At 40.9% G+C, this 23,415-nt stretch overlaps 1 long non-coding RNA gene across 1 annotated transcript; it reads right to left on the reverse strand.

Moving 5' to 3' along the window:
* Nucleotides 1-18,964: 18,964 nt before the first annotated feature.
* On the reverse strand, nt 18,965-22,594 carry LOC137083033 (uncharacterized). Its single transcript, XR_010906440.1, has 3 exons — nt 22,001-22,594; nt 21,315-21,361; nt 18,965-19,279 (listed from the first exon to the last, which is right to left on the reverse strand). It is a non-coding gene; the product is annotated as an uncharacterized lncRNA (long non-coding RNA).
* Nucleotides 22,595-23,415: the final 821 nt, after the last annotated feature.

Here is a 23,415-nt window from a genome sequence, read left to right on the forward strand (position 1 = left end):
AGGTCTCCACCCCTGCTCCACTCTTCAGTTCCTCAGCTCCTTCTCTGGAAACTCCCTTCTGCTCCTTGGATCCGCCTCAGGGCTTCCAGTCTCCAGCTCCACCTTGGCACGTTGATCCCCCTTGGGCTTTCGAGCTCATCACTCCATCTTGGGCCATCAACTAGTCGGCTCCACTTTGGCTCCTCACTCCCTCGGCTCCACCAGACTCCCTCGTCCCTCTGGCTGCACCTTGTTCAGTTGCTGCTCTGATGTAGATATCATAATGTTGACATTAAAGTGACAGTGAAATAGAACCTTGTGATATAACCTTTCTTCTGTATTTAGATGTACAAGTGTGTCATTGTTAAAAAAAAAGTAGAACAAGGATTAGGTTCTAAGCATAGGTTGTTGATTGTATTTTGAGATGTAACAAACAAACCAACATATGCACCGATTAATTGTTCACAATAAGATCTATACAGTGTCTTTAGAAAATGAATAGGGGGAATTTTCATTTGATGCTTACTTTAAAACTCTGAAACATTGCTAGTGCTTTTAGCATCTTACCACTGAGGTTGCAAGCTAGAGAAATACAGTGAATTTATTGATCTGATATCTAGGCTCCACCATAGAGCTCCAAAATAAATATCCTATATCATTTTCAGTTTGATAATGGATAAAATAGGTCTTCATATGCTGTGAAAATGCATAGAACAGAAGAACCTGTACAAAGATACTTAATACTTTTCCCATTCTGTTTTAATGACTAATGCAATGTGTCCATGTTTGCTTACTGTAATACACATGTCAATACAGCAAAAATGCGATCATTGATTGCTGTTTGACACCAGTGAGAAGTATAGCATTATAGTATTTATAGCACCATAAGACAGTGAGGCATTTCCCAAATGCCCAGCCCTTTATGTCAGAATCAAATTTCCGCCTATTTTTCAGTGAATTTCAGCTGCAGCAGCGCTAAATTTCTCCACTGTATAATTAATCCACGTCAGGTAAAATAGCTGATGTATAAAGTGCCTTTGATGATGCAATGGTTCAGTGCCCTCCAACCCATACCATCCAGTGCATTGTTTGGCTCTGAAAGTGAAATATGTCAAGCCCAAGGAAGCCATTTCTTTACCGCTTTCATGTCTCTAATGTACACTAAAGAAGCACAATGTTGGTTCTCTGAAGTAGAGAGCCTTATGATTGGTTTGCAGCAAGACGTTTTAAATGCACTATGGTAAAAATAACAGAAAATTATAAACTGGGTATAATCCTCATGTCAGTCATTGAGAAATACTTAACCAATTTATAAGCATTTATGTATTATCCAGGGCATTTACTCATTTAATGGTTGAACACTGGGATTTACAGGAGACACATTTTTATTTTCATGCAGACACACTTTAAACTAAGACACAAATCTGTCTTAGTTTAAAAAAAATTATTCCTCCTCCCAGCAATTTTCAAACTGTCTCACTGATGCTGTCGTGCGGAGCCATGCTGCTTCTTTGACGATTGAGGTATTGACCATCCAGATAAATCATTTACAGCAAAAGAGATTCAGATTCAGCCAATTCCACCAACAGCTGTACGTTTTGACAAGTGCACCAGAAGCAGGGATAAAAATGTAGACATAAGATGGAAGTATGTCTTAGACTCCAATTTTTCAGGAGCTGAATATTTCTTTATGCAGGTATGACTGCACAATTTAACAACAACATCAAACATCCATAAAAATGCCATTTGCTCACTCACCCTTGCATTCTCCTTAAATCTACACAGTCACACACTCTCAAATTATGATTCTAATGAATCACTAACTCTCAGGATAATATTGGGGCTGTCAAAAAGTCCATACAATATTTTTTTTTTTAGTTTTTTAGTTTTTTAGTTTTTTGTTGTGTAACACATTAAAAATATTGAATGCAATGAATGCAGATTCATTTAAAGTTATATAATGATCAGGTTTTAGCAGGTCAGGTACTGTAATCATATTGCTAACTGTGTTTTAAGGATATTTGAATATTCAGCAGAGGTGTCAAAAGTACTCGCATTCATTACTCAAGTGGAAGTATAGATACTAGGGTTTAAAAATACTTCTGTAGAAGTTGAAGTATCAACTCAAGCTTTTTACTTAAGTAAAAGTCTAAAAGTACTGGTTTCAAAACTACTTAAAGTATAAAAGTAAAAGTAATGTAAGGAAAAAATGCCATTAAAGACAAAAGCTTAGGCCACACCACAGGGGCCTATAGAGCACTACCTCACCTCCTCAAGAAAAACTTTTCTAAAGGCCATACTGACTATAATGTTATATTAAAATGTTAATGTTGAAAAATTTGGGATGCACTGGCTACCTGTTTCAGCCGCATATATACCCATTGAAAATGAATGCATTTTAGTACAATGGAAATATACCATTATGTGTACTGCTGAGCATTAACATGTGTTTCCTGAAGCGGAAGATATGATGACTAGTTGCCTATAAGTAATGTTATCAATAACATTTATTGGAATGTAAATGTAGGCTACATGTGTGATCAGTGTTGCCAGATTGACGACGCTTTAGAGCCCTACGGGCCCTGACTTTTTTTTACACCCCTAACCTCATACCCACTGTCGGCCGCTGACTGCTTGGTTGTCACTTTAAAAAAAATTAACAAACAAACAAATTATCCAAACATTTTTCTAAATTAACTTTAATAAAGAAACTAAACGAAATTTAACTACTTGGACATTACAAACAAAGCTGAACGATTATAATGACTGCAGGAGTGTGCCATAGGATTGTGCAGGGCCTGTGCAGGGCTCAAAGAATATATAGTAAAATGCAACTTATTCCTGTGTTCAAAGCTGAATTTATCATCATTACTCCAGTCTTCAATGTTACATGATCCTTCACTAATCATTCTCATATGAGGATCTGATGATCAACACACATTTATGATTATTATCAGTTGTTCTGCTCATGGTGATGCTTAAATTTTGTGGAAACCATCTAAACATTTGTGGTAAAATTAAAAAGAGAGTAATTAATACTTTTATTGATCAGACATGCATTTAATTGATCAAAAGTGATATTGTTAATATTACAAAAGATAATAATTTATTTAATAAATGCAAATAAATGCTGTCCATTGAACTTTCTTTTCATCAAAGAATCCTGAAAAAATAAATGTATCATGGTTTCCACAATATTTTAAAGCAGCGCAACTGTTTCCATCACAGATAATAATCATAAATGTTTGTTGATTATAAAATCATCATATGAGAGTGATTAGTGAAGGATCATGTCACACTGAAGACTGGAGTGATGATAAATTGAGCTTTGATCACATAGGAAAAAAAGGCTGTTTTAATTTGTAATAATATTTCACAATATTACTGTTTTAACTATTTTTGATTAAATAAATGCAGCCTTGGTGAGCAGAAGATACTAAACATTAAAAAACGACATTATTCATATGATAGGCTACTTTATTGTCAATAAATAGGCTACATTGAGATGGCTTGAAAAACACACATAAAGCATATATTGTCGCACTCGTCTGATTGTCTTCGTCACGTTTCATCACTCATAACGATTGTTTTCCTTCAGCTGTAGCTCCAGCGTGACAGGGTATTACTTCTACGAATCCGCTTTTGGAATTTGGACTTTCTGTGAGAGCGAACTCCTCATATTTAGATGCGAATAAAATGACAGCAGGTCATGCATAGATTAATTTTTGTCTCTGATTTTAAATCTTGATGTATTCACATTGGTTTCTATGTAAATACACTTGCCCGTGACCTCAAATAGCGCTCTATCAACCGAGATTAGAGAAGGCTGTCTTTAGCGTCCCTGTTAATTTGGCCTTCGCCGCGCAGGGTAACGCTGGTTCGAATCCCGCTCGGAGCGGGTCGACTAGAATCGGTGAGACCCAGTAAAAGTGCGGGGGACGAAAATACATTTTATTAAAATTGAGGGGGACACGTCTCTCCCCCCCCCCCCCCCCCGTCCCCGTCCTCGTCCCCCACGTAATCTACGCACATGCCACTGCCAAAATGCGTAATTCATTGATAAATTACTGTACAATAATCCGCCGACAAAAAAATAACAATGCGCTTAGCTTTGCTCTGACAAAACTACAGTAGGCCTACCCTTGTGAAGTTCATAGAACATGCACTTAGCCCAGTCAAAACTGATTCAAACCTCTTTCAGCAGCTGTTGGGGTTGCTAGTTGCAGATGTCCTGAGTGTATGATGGACAGGAATCATGATTATATTTATAAAGAGTCTTCGAGTCACAGGTGTATTCCACGTTTGAGAGTTGGTTCACTCTCCCACTCCTTACTGTAGAAACGGGTTGTGTATATATATACTGTATGTATGCCACTTTAGCATAGCGATCACTTGAATATACATCTATCACGAGTTATCGCGCTAAAAACCTGGCTGTCATGATTGAGCGCCTGCCTGCTGATCGCTGATTGACTGAAAGTGCGTGCTCGTCCGCTGGAACCCGCCCAATTTGGCAACACCGTGTGTGATTTGTGCTTTGAGTCATGTGCAGGCACGATGGATCGCGTAGTAACCAATAGGGTGTTGGTTTGGTATAGGTTTACACTTCTCATCCAACCACAATCAAATTCACACTATCCGGATGGCGCGATTTATGTGCATTTTTTTTTTAAACAAGATTAAATGAAAGAGGAGTAACGAGGCTATTTTTAAAAAGTAAGGAGTAGAAAGTACAGATAATTGCGTGAAAATGTAAGGAGTAGAAGTAAAAAGTAGGCAGAAAAATAATTACTCCAGTAAAGTATAGATACCCAAAATTTCTACTTAAGTAAGGTAACGAAGTATTTGTACTTCGTTACTTGACACCTCTGATATTCAGCAACCCAAGCTTTATCATGCGGTCATCTGTTTTGTAGTCGAGGCCAAGAACAAAGCAGGACAGATACTAGAAAAAGAAAAAAAGGAAGTTTATTTCTTCCAACACAAATTATATACAGTGGCAGATTCCAACAGAGTTAATACAAAATCAAAAACTTGAGTAACTGAAACTAACAAAAATTAAACAGGCCTAAAAATAAATCTCCCCTGTAAACAAAGTAACAAATCAAAAACAAAGGTCAGGAGGCTACTGTGACTGGGCAATACTGACTAACCCTACTCAACCCAAAATGCTTTATATATATATATATATATATACCCATTTAGCCTCTACCAAACAGAAATAAGGTAAATATCAAAACACATTTACCAAATAAACTCAAAACAAATAACATTTACAACACAATATATATATATATATATATATATATATATATATATATATATATATATATATATATATATATATATATATATATATATATATATATATATATATATATATATATATATAAAATACTCAAATCAAACCAAAGGATAACTGAATAAAACAAAATCAAAATATCCCCTCTAAATCAAAACAGAATGGTACAGTTCAATTTCCTCTGGAACAGCATAAGTTTGCAGGCTCAAAACCTGCTTCATCCTTTGTCTGCTTTGTCTGTTCGTATGTATAATACGCCATAAAGTGCGTATCATATGCACGCGAAAAACCGCGTACCATACGCTCGCCAAAACTCATTTTTGCGTATACATTCCACGAGATTGCAAACTCGTACTATTTATACGCATTTTCGTGAGATCCGGCTCGTTGGGATATGACAGGAATGGTGCAACACACCTATGTTATAGTATTGCATTGTTACAGATCGTTTTGCTTGTGTGTACGTGGCGTGTCTAACCGAGCATACCAGCCCGCTGTCAAAGGCTGGAGAATCCCTTATTTGTTGGTTCATTAAAGAGAGATCAGACTCCTAGGGCTTGCAAAGCCCAATGTCCTGGGGCTATGTGTTTTCCAGAGGAGCTACCAAAACTTAAGCACGGTGGTAGGAGGGTGAATGTTAAATAGTGAAATAACAATCATTTCTTGATCTCCATTGTGTTTGAAGTGTGTGTGTGTGTGTGTGTGTGTGTGTGTGTGTGTGTGTGTGTGTGTGTGTGTGTGTGTGTGTGTGTGTGCATGTGTTTTGTGCTTATAACCCGAAATCGGTCGGGCCAAGTAATAAACAAAAAAAAAAAAATCACGGGTGGATGAGAGAGAAATTATTGTGTTTGTTTGATAAAGACGTTTACAAGCCCTGACAGAGAATTATACCGGCCGCTTTCAAAAACAATCCCTCCCTCACGTGGACTGACAGGAGCAGAAGCTTATTAAATATGCAAACTCATCCAATCCTAGCCGTGGCCATTTACTTCTGAGTCTCCAGTGCTGCACGCCCATCAAAACCCAGCGTTTTGGAGAGAGCCTTAAAACTAGTGTAGAAAATAGCCTATTACTTATTAGTTATGATGTTTTTGAATGTAAAAACCATGCAGACATAAGTTGACCACAGTATATATATAAAAAAAAAAGCCAATTCATGACACATTTAAAGGGTTAGTTCACCCAAAAAATTAAAATGATGTATTTAATCTCTTATTCTGTCTCTTATATAGTCTTAGTTTGTTTGGGGTCATCAATGTTAAATGTATAGGGATTGCTATATAGTGATATTCTACTTAAATACTAGTTGCTTGTCTCCTTTTATATAAAGGGATCAAAATAAAATAAATGTAACAATCTGTCATTATTTACTCATTTTCATTTTTGGGTGAACTATACCTGTCACATGACATGCAAGGACCAGATTGTTGTTAGTGACATTAGGCTCTGCATACAAGTGTATGTTACATTTTGAGTCCCATATTTCAAATATGTTCTCAGACTTTTGATCCCCACTGTAATCTGCATACATAACTACATGGAGCAAATAAAATAAATCACTTCTTTACACAGATGATTAAAGGTGATAATCAACCTTTTAAACTTGAACCAGGGAATGGGAATTTATGACTGGGGGGAAACTAGCTATATAAAAGAGTATGCATTTGAGAAAAATGAAACAACAACGGATTTGCAGTCATCCAAGGATAGAAGGGCTGCTGGGAAATAGCAGTGTAAAACTTCTAAAGCCCATTTCAGCCTTCAACAGATAATGTGTTCCACTGGCGGCATCTCAAAGGATGAGGGATTTTCAGGCTCATTCTAACCCAGCACTCATTTAGAACTTATTAAACTCATTACTGACCCAATTGTACATATTTAACATTTGTGGGTCCATTTCCACTTCATGACAGAGAGATGAGGCTGAAACCATGGAGCTTTACAATACCTATAAAAAACTGCTGAAGCATGCAGATAAGCCCCAAATGGCAGCAATTTATCAAGCGATCATGCCAATTAAGTGGTGAACTTGAATGGGTCGCTTTCTACCGTTTTTTTCTGAGTCTGTGGAAGGTGAAAGCTTAACCGAGATTTATTCGACAACAACAGGATTTAAAATCCTGTTTAAAAATAACCTGGGTAATTTGATTATATTTGTGTGGATAAAACATTTGATAATTAAGCGGAAATTTGATACTGCAGTAATTCACAGCATGATGTGTAAATTATGAGAATACCCTCGTGGAAAACTGTGAGTACTAGGAACATAACACTGGGATCATGAGGCTTTATTGACTCCAAGGCTTTAGGCCGCCACATGACACTTACATACACAATTAGATCTGCTGTCCAATTTTAAAAGCTGTTCCAAATGAACAGATTTGTGTTTTCACAACATAAACTAGGAACTTGGAACATGTCTTGTAATTCAACTGTGTGCTGAAATCTGTTGGAACAGAAAGCGTGGTGTCCTCACTGTCTTTGGATGGCTTTAAAACATGAGGGGAGAGAGGAAACAGATTGGTAGCCTTAGGTATGTGAAGGCAGGCCCATTCCCCTTGAGAGATGGATTAAGAGAGAGAGAAAATGAATTATTGCACTTTAAATAGCCTTTTGGCTTTCTTTGTCCCGTCCTATTTCATTTTCCAAATGATGGCTGGACTTGAATGATATTCAGTTCAACCCTCCCTACTTCTATCAACGACGTTCGTTACGCTTTATTAGAAGTTGACTTCTAAGTACATAAATGTAAATATAAAACAAAATTAGAACTAGTTCTAAAAAATCTAACAAAATTAGAGTTAGTTATTTGAAATATGCAAGACATAAATTGAAATGTTTGCTAAATTAGACCTAACATTTTGTCTAATTAGTAAAAATGTCCAATAATTGCAAATCTGTATATAGGGCCCTATATAAATGATCTAAGTGCATGGTCTAAAGGCTTCAACATACTCCACAAGAACAGAGAAAAAAGCTCTTGCTCCCAGGGCTGCGAGAACAAAATTACGTCATTTTGTTCTCCCAGCCCTGGTTTGGGAGTTCTCGTAGCTTGTTCTTGACGTATCGCCTGAGCAGAACTTTTTTCTTGTGGGTGTCCGAGAACTATTGTGTGATTGGTCATACATTTAAAGTGGGCGGGGTTAATGCGGAGATACGCAGATGATCGGCACCTGCTTTTCTCTTGAAGTATGGAATGTTCATGGTATGATGCTCATGTCAATTTATTCAGTTATTTCGTTTCATTTTCTTAACAATTAAGATGCTGCATGTGTTTATCCAGTCTAATCGAAGTGTGCGTCTCTCCCCCGACTTTCCCAAAAAAAATCCCGCCCCCTCTCAGAAAATACCAGGAAAATATATACAACTGACATGGCTGAGCTATATGCGTTTAAAAGTAGCCTATTAAAATGGTAAAATGGCATTGATCAGTTCAGCGTGTTGGGAAATCGCCATTTTGTCCCACGTCAGGAAAGGGGTTAAAAGTGCTATAAGGTGCTGTTGGTGGCCTAAAACAGAATATTAGCCTACTTATGTTTAGCTTTACTCATGCTGTGTAGAAATAATATTGAATCAACCATCCCTGGGTTGAGACGGTTTCTTCTCACCTCTATGACACAACCTGAATGGTGCGCTCACTGATGCACTTGATGCTGGAACGCAGAGGATCCTCCTTGCCAATGCATTTCATAGTAAATTGGGTCTAGTAGGCCCTACTATATAAATTACAAAGGTTTAATTGGCATCTTTATTTCAAACAACCCGACCGACCGCGACCTGAATATTCTTAAAAATATTTTTGAATGAATTGTAACCATGGGTGACCACAGGCACCCGCTCATTTTGGATCAACCTGCGCATCACTGTCTCCCATTCCCTTTAAAATCTAGTTGCACTTGCACCATGGCGGATTCACTATTTACAAGGCAGAATTTGCGAGTGAAAAGACTGAGCGCTTGGAGGGGGAATCCTATTATTTGTAAAATTTAAACATATTTGTGTGCTGCATTGCATCCCTATGTGTGTAATAAGCAAAGTGTACGCACGTTGTGGACCCGCCTAAAGGCGCATGTTGCTAACACACTCTTTAAATAACACCAAAAATACTGCTATTGACTTTAGACCAGGTTTTTGTTGGTCAATGGCACAGACGTTTTCAGTTGCCTCAGAATATCAACGCGCCAACAATGCACCTGAACACACCTCATTTTCAGACCAGCATGCCCATGGTTGCACAAATGGGTACAGTATTTGCTATTTAAACAACATGGCACAAGATGTGAAAATGATAAAGTCTCGGTTATGTATGTAACCCTCGTTCCTTGAAGGGAGACGTACGTCGGAACTGACCGACGAATTGGAATCTGACTTTAGAGACCAATCCTACTTTGAGTGTGTAAAAATGTGCCAATGAAATTTGGCATGCAATCCACACATTCCATGCTCTGCCCCGCAGCGTGGGTATAAATAGGAAGTGGAATGGTAGATCAGCGCTTTTTCTGCTGAGGAGCCGACTAGTGACTCTGCCTCCTAGCGGAAGCGCAGGGCAGGGCAACGGGACGTACGTCTCCGTTTCCTCCTTCAGGGAATGAGGGTTATATACGTAACCGAGAAGTTCCCTTTCAGTTGGTCACGTTCAGCGTACGTCGGAACTGACCGTCGAATTGGGATCCGTATTGAAAACGCCAGGAGGCTGGCGGTCCCCGGTCAGGAAATAGTACCACTGGCAATGGGTTGAGTCCAGAGAGGCAAACCGGTCTACCTGTGTGGCTCCGAACAGGTCCCATATCAGCTGGACCGCCTGGGGGTGGAGTCGCCACTCTCCCGGAGGTGTCGGCTGTCAAGAGAGCTCGTCGGCTGTCTGGTTGAGTGCACCTGGGACATGAATGGCCCGAAGTGACCTCAGCTGCTTCTGACTCCACAGGAGGAGCTGGCGGGCGAGTTGGAGCAAATGATGGGAGCGTAGACCACCCTAGTGGTTGATGTACACAAAGGAGGTGGTGCTGTCCGGACCAGTACATACTTGCCATGTAGCGGCCCCTTGAGGTGGTGAAGTGCCAAGTGTACTGCCAGTAACTTGAGGCAATTGATATGCGAATGCAATTGATGCCCGATCCACAGACCTGCAACTGCATGCCCATTGTACGTGGCCCCCAGCCTGTGGCAGAGGCATCCGTGAACAGCACAGCATGCCTGGATACTTGTTCTAGGGGCACCCCGGCCCGGAGAAATGAAGTACCGGACGACGGGCTGAAGGTTTGGCAGCAGTAAGGAGTCACTGGGACCCGGTACTGTCCGCTCTGCTACGCCCACGTCGGGACTCAGCCAGTCGTAGTTGAGGATGCGAATGCCGCGTTCTCTGAGCGGAACAATGGCTGCCTCCACGACCTGTTGAGGGAGAATCAAGACATGGAAGTATGCGTCTTTCAGGTCGATCGCTGCAAACCAATCTTGGGGATGGATGCATTCGAAAATGCGTTTCTGGGTTAACATCTGGAACGGGAGCTTGTCCAGGGCCCGATTTAGGACACGCAGGTCCAAGATTGGTCGTAACCCACCCCCCTTTTTGGGCACAATGCAGTAGGGGCTGTAGAACCCCATCTTCATATCGGCTGGAGGAACCGGCTCAATTGCGTCCTTCGCCAGTAGGACCTTGATCTCTGACCTCAAGACGTGAGCATCGCTGCTTCGCACGGAGGTGAAGAGGATGCCCTTGTACTTGGGTGGCCGGAGAGCGAACTGAATCGCGTCACCGAGTCTGATGGTATGGATGAGCCAGCGAGACGGCCTGGGGAGACCTAGCCAGGCTCCCAGGAACCGAACAAGCGGGACCAACGGCACCACAGACGTACCCGGGTGGGGCAGCGAAGTGGAGTGCTCTGGCCTGACTTGGGAGGCCTGGAGGCGGACCGGAGTGTTGCGTGAACACTCTTGGTTTGGACAGAGTGTGGGTGAGAAGGCCCGGGGGGCATCCTCGAAGCCCCCTCTGCTGCCCACTGCCTGGAGGCAGGGAGGTGGAGCACTCAGCCCCAACTCGGGAGGCCCGGGGGCGGCCCGGAGTGTTGACTGAGTACTCCAGTGTCGGGCAGAGGGTGGGGGAGAAGGCCCGGAGGCGTCCTCGAGACCCACACTGCTGCCCCCTGGCGAAGGGAGGGGAGGAAAGGAGGGTGTCGCACACTGCCAACCTGACACTCTTGGGGCCCAGAGAGAGAGGAAACTGCTTGTGAGTATGTGGGTACCGCTGGATGTTTCTTGTCCAGTTGGTCCTCCTCCGGGGGTGGGGGAGGGATGCGGACATCATCTCCCTTTAGAGCAGCTCCTCTTCTCCCTGGGCTGCCCGTCTCAGGGCTGCTTGCCGACTGGCTTGGTGGGACGGACCCTGGACGGGTTGGGCACCCCCCTTACGTCTGGCTGGGTGGAGGCCGCAGCGGGTCACCGGGGAAGGATGTTTTTGATGGCCTCCGTCTGCTTCTTGGCCACTGAGAACTGCTGCGCAAAGTCCTCAATGGCGTCGCCATGTCTGTCAGGTTCAGCCACAGGTGGCGTTCCTGGACCACTAAGGTGGACATCGCCCAACCCAGGGAGCATCCGTTGACTTTCATCGCCCGGAGGGTGAGGTCCGTCGCCACACGCAGTTTCTACATAACACCCTGGTCAGAACTCCCTTCGTGCAGTTCCATGAGCACTCTGGCCTGGTAGATCTGCAGAAGCGCCATGGCATGCAAAGCTGATGCGGATTTTCTGAAGGCTGTGTAAGCCTTGCCCGTTAGACCGGACGAAAACTTACACGCCCCGGGAGGGGATACGCGGGGCATGCCTCCAGTCCCCAGCGGTCTTGGGACACAGGTGCATCGCCACCAACCGCTCGACTGGCGGGATCCCCTCGTAGCCCTTAGCCGCACCACCATCGAGGGTAGTGAGGAAGGAGGAGTCAGTCAATCACAAATGCGCTATAGGGCATCGCCCACGACTTTGTGAGCTCCTGATGCACTTCCGGGAAGAATGGCACTGGGGCGGGGTGCTGAGAACCAGCACGGGTCATCCCGAGAAACCAATCATCCAACCGCAAAGGTTCGGGACGTGCTGGAGGGTTCCACTCGAGCCTGACACCTGCGGCGGCCCTGGAAAGCAAGCTCTGGGTCGGACTCGGGCAATGTTGTCACACCCGAAGGGGGCAACACAGCCAAGTCTTCATCCTCAGAGCCCGTTAGCTCGTCCCCCGATGCAGCAACCGACATCTCGTCCTCCACCGGAGCCCGAAAGTGACGACTGGGACTCCGCGTGGGAGGTCAGCGTGCCCTTCTGGAAGCTCCACCAGCACAGTGGAGGGGGCAGGGGCCCGAGGAGCCATCTGACCAATCGGGTTTGACCGTTACCCTCAGGTCCCTACCAAGGTCATCAGCCAAAGTAGCAGCCTTCTGCTTTGCAGCTGGAGGATCACTAGATCAGGGGATGCTCAATGGTGCCCACCTCTTTTGAAGTATTGAAGTCTGGACCGTAGCACTGCGATGGTCATATTCCCGCAGTGGGAACATGACTCATTCACGAACGCTGCCTCAGCGTGCTGAATGCCCAAACACGTGAGACAACGAACGTGCTCATCAAGCGGGGACAGATATCGACCGCACCCAGAAACACATGGTTTGAATGACATCTTGAAAAAGACGCAGGGTCAAACCGTGTTGCTCTTTTGTGAATTGGAAAACTGCTCTTTTAGTGTGCTGAAGCACTCAGGGAGATGACCACGGCTACACACAGTTTGTATTGTGCAAGCCTGTGTGAGCACTCAATGTGTTTTTTTTTTTTTGTGTGTGTTTGTGTGTGGAAAAAACGGTCAGCGAACCAACAAGCTCTTTTAGTAGAATATATCCGTATCACCCGCACTGGCAGTTTTTCTCACAAGACTCGATTCTCCACACTCTTCGTAGACACAGCAAAACACTGTTCGGCTCAGAAGTAGAAAGCACTGATCTGCCATTCCACTTCCTATTTATACCCGCGCTGCGGGGCGGAGCGTGGAATGCATGGATTAAGCGTGGAATTTCATTGGCTCGTTTTTACACACTCGAAGTAGGATTGGTCTCTAAAGTCAGATCCCAATTCGTTGGTCAGTTCCGATGTATGTCGAACATGACCGACTGAAAGGGAACTGATAACATCAGATCCAAGAACAGATTCAAGAGATTCAACTTTATTTTAAGGTATTTGTTAAAGCATATCAAATATTTAAGAACTGAGAAATAATAATTAGCTACATGTACTCACTATAGAGTTGGGGTTAGGATCTGGGTGTGGTTTAGGGTCAGCTGCATGTATTTATGCACACATTATAGTCATTACTATAGAAACTACATGTAACACTGTAAGACAAGTGTTACCAAAAAGCTGTAAATATTATACCAGTCTAAAATAAAGCACAGCATAGTAATCCATCTGTGTCATAGAAACCAATGGAAGTGAATAATGGCTGAATAATATTCTACATTATCACTCTGAAATGTTCCCCACAATCTTAACAAAACAACTGTAGGTGTTGTAATTATTTCTGGTATTCCGAGTTTCATGAAGATTTCTTGTACAAAACTAAGTTTTGGTTTCATCTAAAAGCTGAAACAATGTGGGTAGAAAATGTTTTTCGGTTTTGTGGGTAAGCTTTTAAACTCAGGAATAAGAAAAATATTTAAATGGAGCTTAATATGGATGAATCCTTTAGAGAATATTTCTAGATTATTCACACAGTCTGGAAACTCAGCCATTGATCAATGTCAGTGAATCATTTTTGAATAGAATGACTCACAATGCAATTTTGCATGGTTTGAACGTATCCTCGTTTAAAACAAAGCTCTGAATGTGTCATAAGGAGACAAAAATAGTATTTGTATGGCCTGTGTTGATCAGGTTTTGTTACAGTAAAACTAAAACTATTAAAAACATTTTTGTTAATTGAAATAAATCTTAAATAAAATAAAATATAAATATTAGTGTAAAAAAATCAACAACTCAATGACCATAAAACAGAATATACACATATTCTTTTTTTTTTTGGGTCATTGAGTTTTTATTTTTCTGTCTGTCTGTCTGTCTGTCTGCCTGTCTCTTAGTAGGCTGCATTTAAAATACATTTTAAAGCATAGGTATAAACGCGTATAAAGCATAGGTTTCACAACGCTGTGTTGTCGAGCATGCATGAACACGATGACGCAGATATAAGGGAAACTTTAAAGGTGTCATTAACTGGCTTTTTACATTTTTTTATACCGTTGTCTGAGGTCAAATAATTGAATTTACATTCAAAAACATCATAAATAATAAGTAATAGGCTATTTTCTACACTGGTTTTGAGGCTCTCTCCAAAACGCTGGGTTCTGATAGGCGTGCCTGTAGACTAAACGCCCACGGCTAGGATTGGATAATATTTGCATATTTAATCAGCTTAAGCTCCCCTGTCAGTTCACCAGGGATAGGAGAGATTGAGAGAGAACCGACAACCAGAATGATTTTCTCTTGACCACAGGGCTCGTAAACGTCTTTATTAAACAAACACAATGTTTTATTTCTCATTGACCCGCAATTGATTGGACTATTATTTTTATATTACACATGGCCCGCTAGATCGGTCGATATAAGCGCGAACTGCACGCGCACACATACATGTTCGGCGCGCACGCCGCCCTTCAGATGTCAACAAGAGAGAGAGAATAGCAGAACAAGAACGGAATATAATGAGATTCATCGGCGAGCCCTGGCCCATACGTGTCTGAGGCCAGCGTGCTAAAGTTATGCTCAGTTAGACAGGTACACATAAGCAAAACGATCTATAACAATGCAGTACTGTTACATATAAAGACACGTTTTATTCACATAAGTGTGTTGCACCATTCCTGTCGGCTCCAAATCGAGCATCGACCGGAGATTTGTTTACAAACGATCCAGCAGTGAAATGAAGTGAACATGTCTTCCCCACGTGAGCTGGAACTTCATTAAAAATAAAGTTCAACCACTCATTCCTAATGTTAGGATCCGAAGGAAGCTTATGCAGCGACTGTGTTCTTCCACAACCAGGTATAGCGCGATATCTTAATCTTCCTTGGCATGAAATTGTTGTTGACCAGCTAGCACGAGCCCTCCATGCGTCACTACACGTGCTCATTATTCTGTAGAGGCAGTGTTTCGTCGCTCACTGACTTCAGTAGGAGGACCGTTGTCACTTGCATGTTCTGTCTATGTCTCCTGGTTTCCCTGTGATTCTGTTTGGTATGTTTTGAGTTTTATGTTACAGTCTTATTATGTGTTTTCCCCCTCGTGGGTTTTTGGTTTTGAGTTTATGTTTTCTTTTCGTTAATAAATTATCATCTTCTCCTGCACTTGAGTCCTCGCACCAGTTTCCTTTATGCATAACGTGACAGAACGATCCGACCATACTATGAGGACTCAGCAGAGAAGGTCTCCCTCTGTGCCAGTTCCGGGGGTCCCGAGTCTGGGGGCCCCGAGTTCAGACATTGCCTGGAGGGCTGTAATGGGAGGCTTTGTGGTGGCAGTTCTGCATGCTTGGGAGAAGCACAGGGTGTCATCCACAACTCCGGTGGTCCCAGTTCCGGTGTATTGTGTTCCAGTGGTCCCTGTGCCGGTGGATCGTGTTCTGGTGGTCCCTGTGCCGGTGGATCATGTTCCGGTGGACCCAGTTCTGGTGGATCGTGTTCCAGTGGTCCCTGTTCTGGTGGATCGTGTTCCGGTGGTCCCAGTTCCGGTGGACTCCGTTCCGGTGGTCCCGAGTCCGGAAATTGCCTGGAGGGCTGTGATGGGATGCTTTGTGGTGGCAGTCCTGCATGCATGGGAGGAGCACAGGGCTTTATCCGAAGCCCCGGAGGCAGTTCCGGTGGTCCCAGTTCCGGTGGATCATGTTCTGGTGGTCCCTGTGCCGGTGGATCGTGTTCCGTTGGTCCCTGTGCCGGTGGATCGTGTTCCGGTGGACCCAGTTCTGGTGGATTATGTTCCGGTGGTCCCTCTTCTGGTGGATCGTGCTTCGGTGGTCCCAGTTCCGGTGGACTCCGTTCCGGTGGTCCCGAGTCGGGAAACGGCCTGGCGGGCTGTGATGGGATGCTTTGTGGTGGCAGTCCTGCATGCGTGGAAGGAGCACAGGGCTTTATCCGAAGCCCCGGGGGCAGTTCCGGTGGTCCCAGTTCCGGTGAATCGTGTGCCGGTGGTCCCAGTTCCGGTGGATCGTGTGCCGGTGGTCCCAGTGCCGGTGGACTCCGCTGGGCCGGAGATACCTCCCAGGCGTCTTGCTCTCACCACGCCTCCCTGGCATCCTGCTCTGCCCATGCCGCCCTGGCCGCTTGAACTTTGTGGGCCACCTTGGCCTCCTGAACTTTTTGTTTTACTCGTTCCTCCCTTGTTTACCCCTCCATTGTCTGTACCTACTTTGTCTGTTCCTCCCGTCCCGCCCTGGTCTGTCCCTCCCGTCCCTAGTGGAGCGTCTGGTAGCTGCTCCTTAAGGAGGGGGTAATGTCACTTGCATGTTCTGTCTATGTCTCCTGGTTTCCCCTGTGATTCTGTTTGGTATGTTTTGAGTTTTATGTTACAGTCTTATTATGTGTTTTCCCCCTCGTTGGTTTTTGGTTTTGAGTTTATGTTTTCTTTTTGTTAATAAATTATCATTTTCTCCTGCACTTGAGTCCTCGAACCAGTTACCTTTATGCATAACGTGACAACTGTTTGCTGAGCCTGGCGTCTATAAAAGCTTTTCTTTGACTAACAAGGAAGTTTTCAGCTCTGAAACTTACAGGATATTCTTATATTACCTTTTATATATCAAAAGCTCAAGGGAAAGTTGATTCCTCAATTCATCACCCCTTTAATAGATCCACACACAGGCAGATATATCCAAAATAATGTATAATCCACACATAATACAGAAGAGACCCAGCAGGGGTCTCTTTTTTACTTTTTTGCAATAAATTCCTGTAACTGTACTTTTATTTACCTGTTATGTGTTTTATATTGTTTAGAAGTGCCGAGGTTTAGGGTAGGTGTTGGGTTAGTTTATCCAAAATATAAAAGTAGCCTAAAATATTGATAAAATCACGTCTGCTTTTATGAAAAAAAAAGGGGAAAGTGCCTTGATCTGATGCATTGGGCAAACAACTAAGATCTTTGTCTACTCTTTTATGAGTGCTGTAAATTCCGACCTTATTCTTTTGTCACATATGTACTATATAGTAGGTGTAAGTATGAGATTTAGAATGCAGCCATTGTCTCCTTGGCTAGCTATACACCTGTTCTGTTTTACCTCGATTTCTCTATTCGAGTATTTAAGTAGTTGGTTTCCTCAGTTCTGTTATTAATGTTTGGTTGTGAGTTTTACCCTATTGTCTTTTTGGATTGATGAACTGGAAATAAATGAAAAATAAAACTGGACTAAAAACTTTATATTAATAGAAAAACTATAATAATAAATACATAATATGGTACAACAAGGCTGTTGCAACCCTTTTGGGGTAAAATGCTAAATTATTAACATAATAATAAACAGCTGGCTGACTTTTAAATTTGTTGAAATTACATAGATTCAGATGGTAAATAATCTTAATATCATATATTAAGTTGGGGATCCACTTTAGGGATAATCACCATTTAACTGAAACCATCATATTTAAAAATATGATATTAATCATATCATATAAGAAAATATAATATACTGTGTTACGGAATTAAGTGTAATTCTGTTTATTTGTATATTTATGTTTATGCTTTTGTCGTTGTTGTTTGTTTGCTTTGTTGTGTTTTTGTGTTATGTAGGACTTCCAGTTGCGGTAAGGTCCACCTCTTCCTGTGGGGATTGGACCGTAGGTATTAATGAGGGATTAAAACCATCCCTTCCGCTTCTAGTCGGCGATCTGTTGCGATTCTGGGCCGGTCGCACTTCTTCTGTGTCCTCTCCAGCCGTCAGACCGCCATTATGGATTTTTTCGATTTTGTTAATTAAGTTTCTGTTTATTTCTTGCTCTGGATAATGGATGTTTTGTAGGGTTGACCTGCCCTTTTATTTTATATTTCGTTCGCTCTGTTTTGTTAGTGTAGTTTAGGGTAATTTGTTGGATTTTGATTTCTTACCTCGAGGGAAGTTAGTTTGAATTTTTATTTGTTACTCATTTTTTTGTTTGTTATTTTGGGCCTTGGGTCTTCCTGACGATTATGCATCCATTAATGTACACTGTAAAACCCAACAAGTTACGGTAACTCAAACCATTTGAGGAAACCGATTGCTTCAAACCAATTAAGTTTTAAAACCATTAAGTATGAGTACTGAAAACTCATATACATTGAGTTAAATTAACTCATATTTTAGTGTTGTTTAAGTGTTAAAACTTATATTTTAGTGTTGTGTTGATCAATTATTAAGAGTAAACTGAACTTAAAGATTTTAAGTTAATTTTATTAATTCAGTTTGAATTCAGGTAACAAATCTAACTAAGTCTTTACAACTACATGGTTACTTAAATGGTTTTAGGAAACAGATTGCGGCAAATGGTTTAAGTTCATCAAACTCAAAGTGATTAAGTTACATAAGACTAAGCACAAGCTACCATTGGTACAAAATGAAGACAGAACAGGAGGGTATTTTTAAGTAATTTATTGAAATATAACATTTACATCATAAATACAGTATGTCACAAATATAACTAGACAAAAAATATTAGACTTTTTCACCAAATAAAACAGCACAAACATGTTTAAAAAAGTCATAACATTTAAATAACCAAACATATAAAATAAAAAAAATTATGTAAAAAGGTACGTTTCCTCAAAAAGCAAAAGCACTGTATGATCTTTAATGTACTCTAAGTGTATTGCACTGACCGAAGACTTGGCAGACATCACCACCTCATCTTTAAAGACAATCAAAGCATCCAGTGGGTTTAAAGGTAACGTTCCCTCTTCCTCCTCGACAGTAAGGATGGTGACTGTTGGCTTCTGCACCTGGTCAAGCTCCTTTTTCTATATGCATTGGAAAAAAAGTTTGTATGTCACCACATATAAAAATAACCCTTGTCAGGGCAGACACCATATTTCAATTTTCATAAATAAAAAAAACGTTGTTATAAGGAACGGATTATTGTTGATTTAATTGGGCGTGTGCTTATTTAAAACCCTGTAGTTCAATTTTGTAAAGATGTTAAGTTGTTTGTCAGCAAGGTTTAATTGGGGGAAAAACATTTTCAGGGGTGTATCAGCCGAATGTTCTAGACCTTGAATTGAATGACGAATTGAATTGAATTCAAGCGATAATGCACACATTGCAAAACATTTGTTTTTCATGTCAGTATGTCATAAATAGAAAGAGGCAACAGTTTACTGTCAAAGATTTGTCGCTCACATCACGCCGCATCCAGTGTAGACAACATAACGGACTATAAGGGGCTCTTTTGTCCTGTCGCGCTGCTCACATCCGGTGTAGACAAAGTGAAACAAGACAGATTTGATTAACAAATTTTAAATGGATAATGGCAAGACATCCTTGGTGTAAATTACGTTCTTTTTTCAGATTAATATAATCAGAGCGGTATTAATAAATGTCCTGGTTAATCCAAGCATTATAATGGCAGTAAATGGCTGTCCAAAATTTGAAGCTAAAAAAGTGCATCTATTCATTATAAAAGTAATCCACATGACTCTGGAGGGTTAATAAAGTACTTCCGAAGTGAATCGATGGGTTTATATAAGAAAAATATCCATATTTAACTCGTTATAAAATAAGAAAATAACTAGTTTCCGGCGCAACGATGACGTCGGATATAGCGTAAAAAAGCATAACAGCCACGGCGTTGACGGCGGACGCAGCGTAAAAAACATAAATGATGTGACGATGATGTCGGGCGTTGCACAAGCGTTTTGAATCACGAGAGGATATTTTTCTTACACAAACCCATCGATTTAATTCAGAAGGCCTTTATTATTCCCCCGGAGCCGTGTGGAGCACTTTTAAAATGGATGGATGCACTTTTTTGGGCTACAAATTTTGGGCTGCCATTCACTGCCATTATAAAGCTTGGACGAGCCAGGACACGTATTAATATAACTCTGATTGTATTCGTCTGAAAGAAGAATGTCATTTACACCAAGGAGGACTTGAGGGGGGGAGTAAATCAGGGTGAACGATTCCTTTAAGCTTGAGCTGAGATTGGTTTATTATGTGTCAAATAAGCTTTTGCTGTGCTCAATGTATATGCTAATGAAAGCCTAAATTAAACGTTTTGAAGACTAGATTTTCAATGGACAGATTAATAAAATTCTTATGTGTTTGGAACAATATGAGGGTTGGTAATTTATGAATCATGACTGAATTTGTATTGGCAAGTGGACTATACATTTAAGACAACTTGAATGATCAACTATCAGTCACTGTAACCACACCATGCATTTATGCTGGTGGCAGCTGAAAGGTTAACATGTTGCTAAATAAATGTAATGTAGTTTTGACATGTGTCCTACCTTGTGTCTTGAAAACATCTCCTGACTCTTCCTTTTAAATAGTAACAGACCTGCCAGGATCGTAGTTTTTTTTATGATTCATGACAAGACTTCTTTCAACCACTGCAAATCTAGCATTGCCAATTACCTTACACCTTTACAAACCCAAGGCAACTTCAGGATAACTGCCAGTGAAAATATAACACACGAAATGTTTCTGTTTATATTAGGAAAGCCGACTATAACAACAACTTTCAAGACTTGACCAGTATTCTCCTGAAGCAATACAACATGACTTTGAATGATAGACAGACTGGACTTTGGACTTTAAGCCTTTTAAAAAAATCATATTGCTTCAGAAGACTTACAAGTTGTGCTAAAAGACATTTATGGTCATAATTACGTTTGCAAAAATAGCAATTCATTCAAAAATTAAAATTGAAGAACAAACTTATATTTGTATGAACATTATGTAACTGTTCATAACGTTATCATTTGCATTTTGCACAGTAACGTTACAAAATTCCATTGATTTGTTCAATGTTAATTCTAACTTACTTACTCATAGAATTGTAGCCACGTTGCTGCCATTGCACCTTCGTCTTTGCTCTGAAAAGATTTAAAAGCATGGCAACAATGTGTTAGTGTGAGTTTCAAATGAGAAAACGTCATGAGAAACAAATAACAGTTTAAAATTTTATCTAACGTTAGCAAAACAGGATCTAAAATGCTCCTCAAGTCACTTTGTTCACCCCGGAGCTTCAGCTGCTTTAGTCAAATTAACTAGCATCACATATGATAGAGGAAACTCGAATTCGATTAACAATACATTTAAAACGGTTGTAATATAAGGAATGCGTGAGTTTGCATTAACGTTATCTTTTGCTTTAACGTAAGTTAGTTAACGTCACTGTGGCACGAGACGAGAGACATGGAAAGATGGCCAACTTTCTCAAAAGCCAGCGTTTATCTGTCCGACTGTGAGAAAGCACAAACATATATTTTTTAATTCCCCGCTGACAAACTGCAGTGTAAAACAGCATAATTAACTCCAAACGTGTACATTACCGTTGATAACACTGGTGCAATAGCGCATTTGCTCCTAATGTTAGATTGTTTGCTGGCTAACTTTACACACAACATTACTGAGCTGGTTAATCTTCGGATAAACATAAAAGAGGTACGAAAATAACACTGAAAACGTTCAAACATGAGCGAAATATGAATAAATAAGTTTGAAACGCTTACCTTTTGTTTTTCTTGACTGTAGCGCGAGCCGTCCTGCTGTGACTGGACTGAAGGAGGGAAAATGGTGCGGTTTTTGTTACCTCGGAAACTCACTGGGATGATACTTTGACATGACTAAATGTAATGACTTTAAAAGAGCTTAATGTAAGACTGTAGGCTTAATATGAGGTAGATTAATGTATATACTATTGTTTATTTATTTATTTTATCAGCTTTTAGTCTTTCCTGTAGCTCAATGAGTAGAGCATGGCGCTAGCAACGCCAAGGTCATGGGTTCGATTCCCAGGGAAAGCAAGACTTGACAAAAATGTAAAATGTGTACCTTGAATACAATGTAAGTCGCTTTGGATAAAAGCGTCTGCCAAATGCATAAATGTAAAATGTAAATGTAGTTATTTAATTGGCCATAGATGTAAAATACTAGATTAAATAAATATCTGTAACTTAAACCATTAGAGTTAAAAAGTTTTAGTAACTTATTTAGATTGAGGTTTGCTTACAATAATACATTTTTGAGTTAACATCACACATATTTGTTAAGTTGAATTAACTTTTTTGGTAACATTAAGTAAAATGAACTTATTTCATTTAGTGAATTTCACTGTTAGGTTTTACAGTGTAAGTTTAATTTACCAACTTTTGTGGATTGGGTTCACTTTAATTAATGTTTATTCTTTTTTCTTGAATTCTGGCTTTATTGGTTTAGGTAATTTTTATTCTAATTCTTGTTTTTTATTTTGGTCTGACGACTGGGCCGTGGAGTCATATTTTTTATTTATTTGATTTATTACGGTCTAACCCTCGATGGATCGTAATATACTGTTACTGTAAATCTATACTACATTATTATGGGATCTCTTTCAAAGCCTTCCCAACCTTCCCCTTTTTAAAATCATTCAGTTTTTATATTTTTTAAAATATATTTTATATTATGTCAAATGATAGGATATTTCTTCTTTTTCTTTCACCTGTTCCCTTCAGGGGTCACCACAGCGAATCATCTGCCTCCATCTAGTCCTATCCTCTGTATCCTCTTCTCTCAGACTGACTACCTTCATGTCCTCCTTCACTACATCCATAAACCTCCTCTTTGGTCTTCCTCTTGACCTCCTGCCTGGCAACTCTAATCTCAGCATCATTTTACCAATATATTCACTCTCCCTCCTCTGAACATGACAAACCATCTCAACCTGGCCTCTCTAACTTTGTCTCCAAAACATCTCACATGTGCTGTTCCTCTGATGTACTCATTCCTGATCCTATCCATCCTCGTCACTCCCAAAGAGAACCTCAACATCTTCAGCTCTGCTACCTCTAGCTCTTCCTCCTGTCTTTTCCTCAGTGCAACTGTCTCCAAACCATACAACATCGCTGGTCTCACTACTGTCCTGTACACCTTTCCTTTCATTATTGAA

This window comes from Pseudorasbora parva, chromosome 1 (genome assembly GCF_024679245.1).
Source record: "Pseudorasbora parva isolate DD20220531a chromosome 1, ASM2467924v1, whole genome shotgun sequence".
Classification (NCBI taxonomy): domain Eukaryota; kingdom Metazoa; phylum Chordata; class Actinopteri; order Cypriniformes; family Gobionidae; genus Pseudorasbora; species Pseudorasbora parva.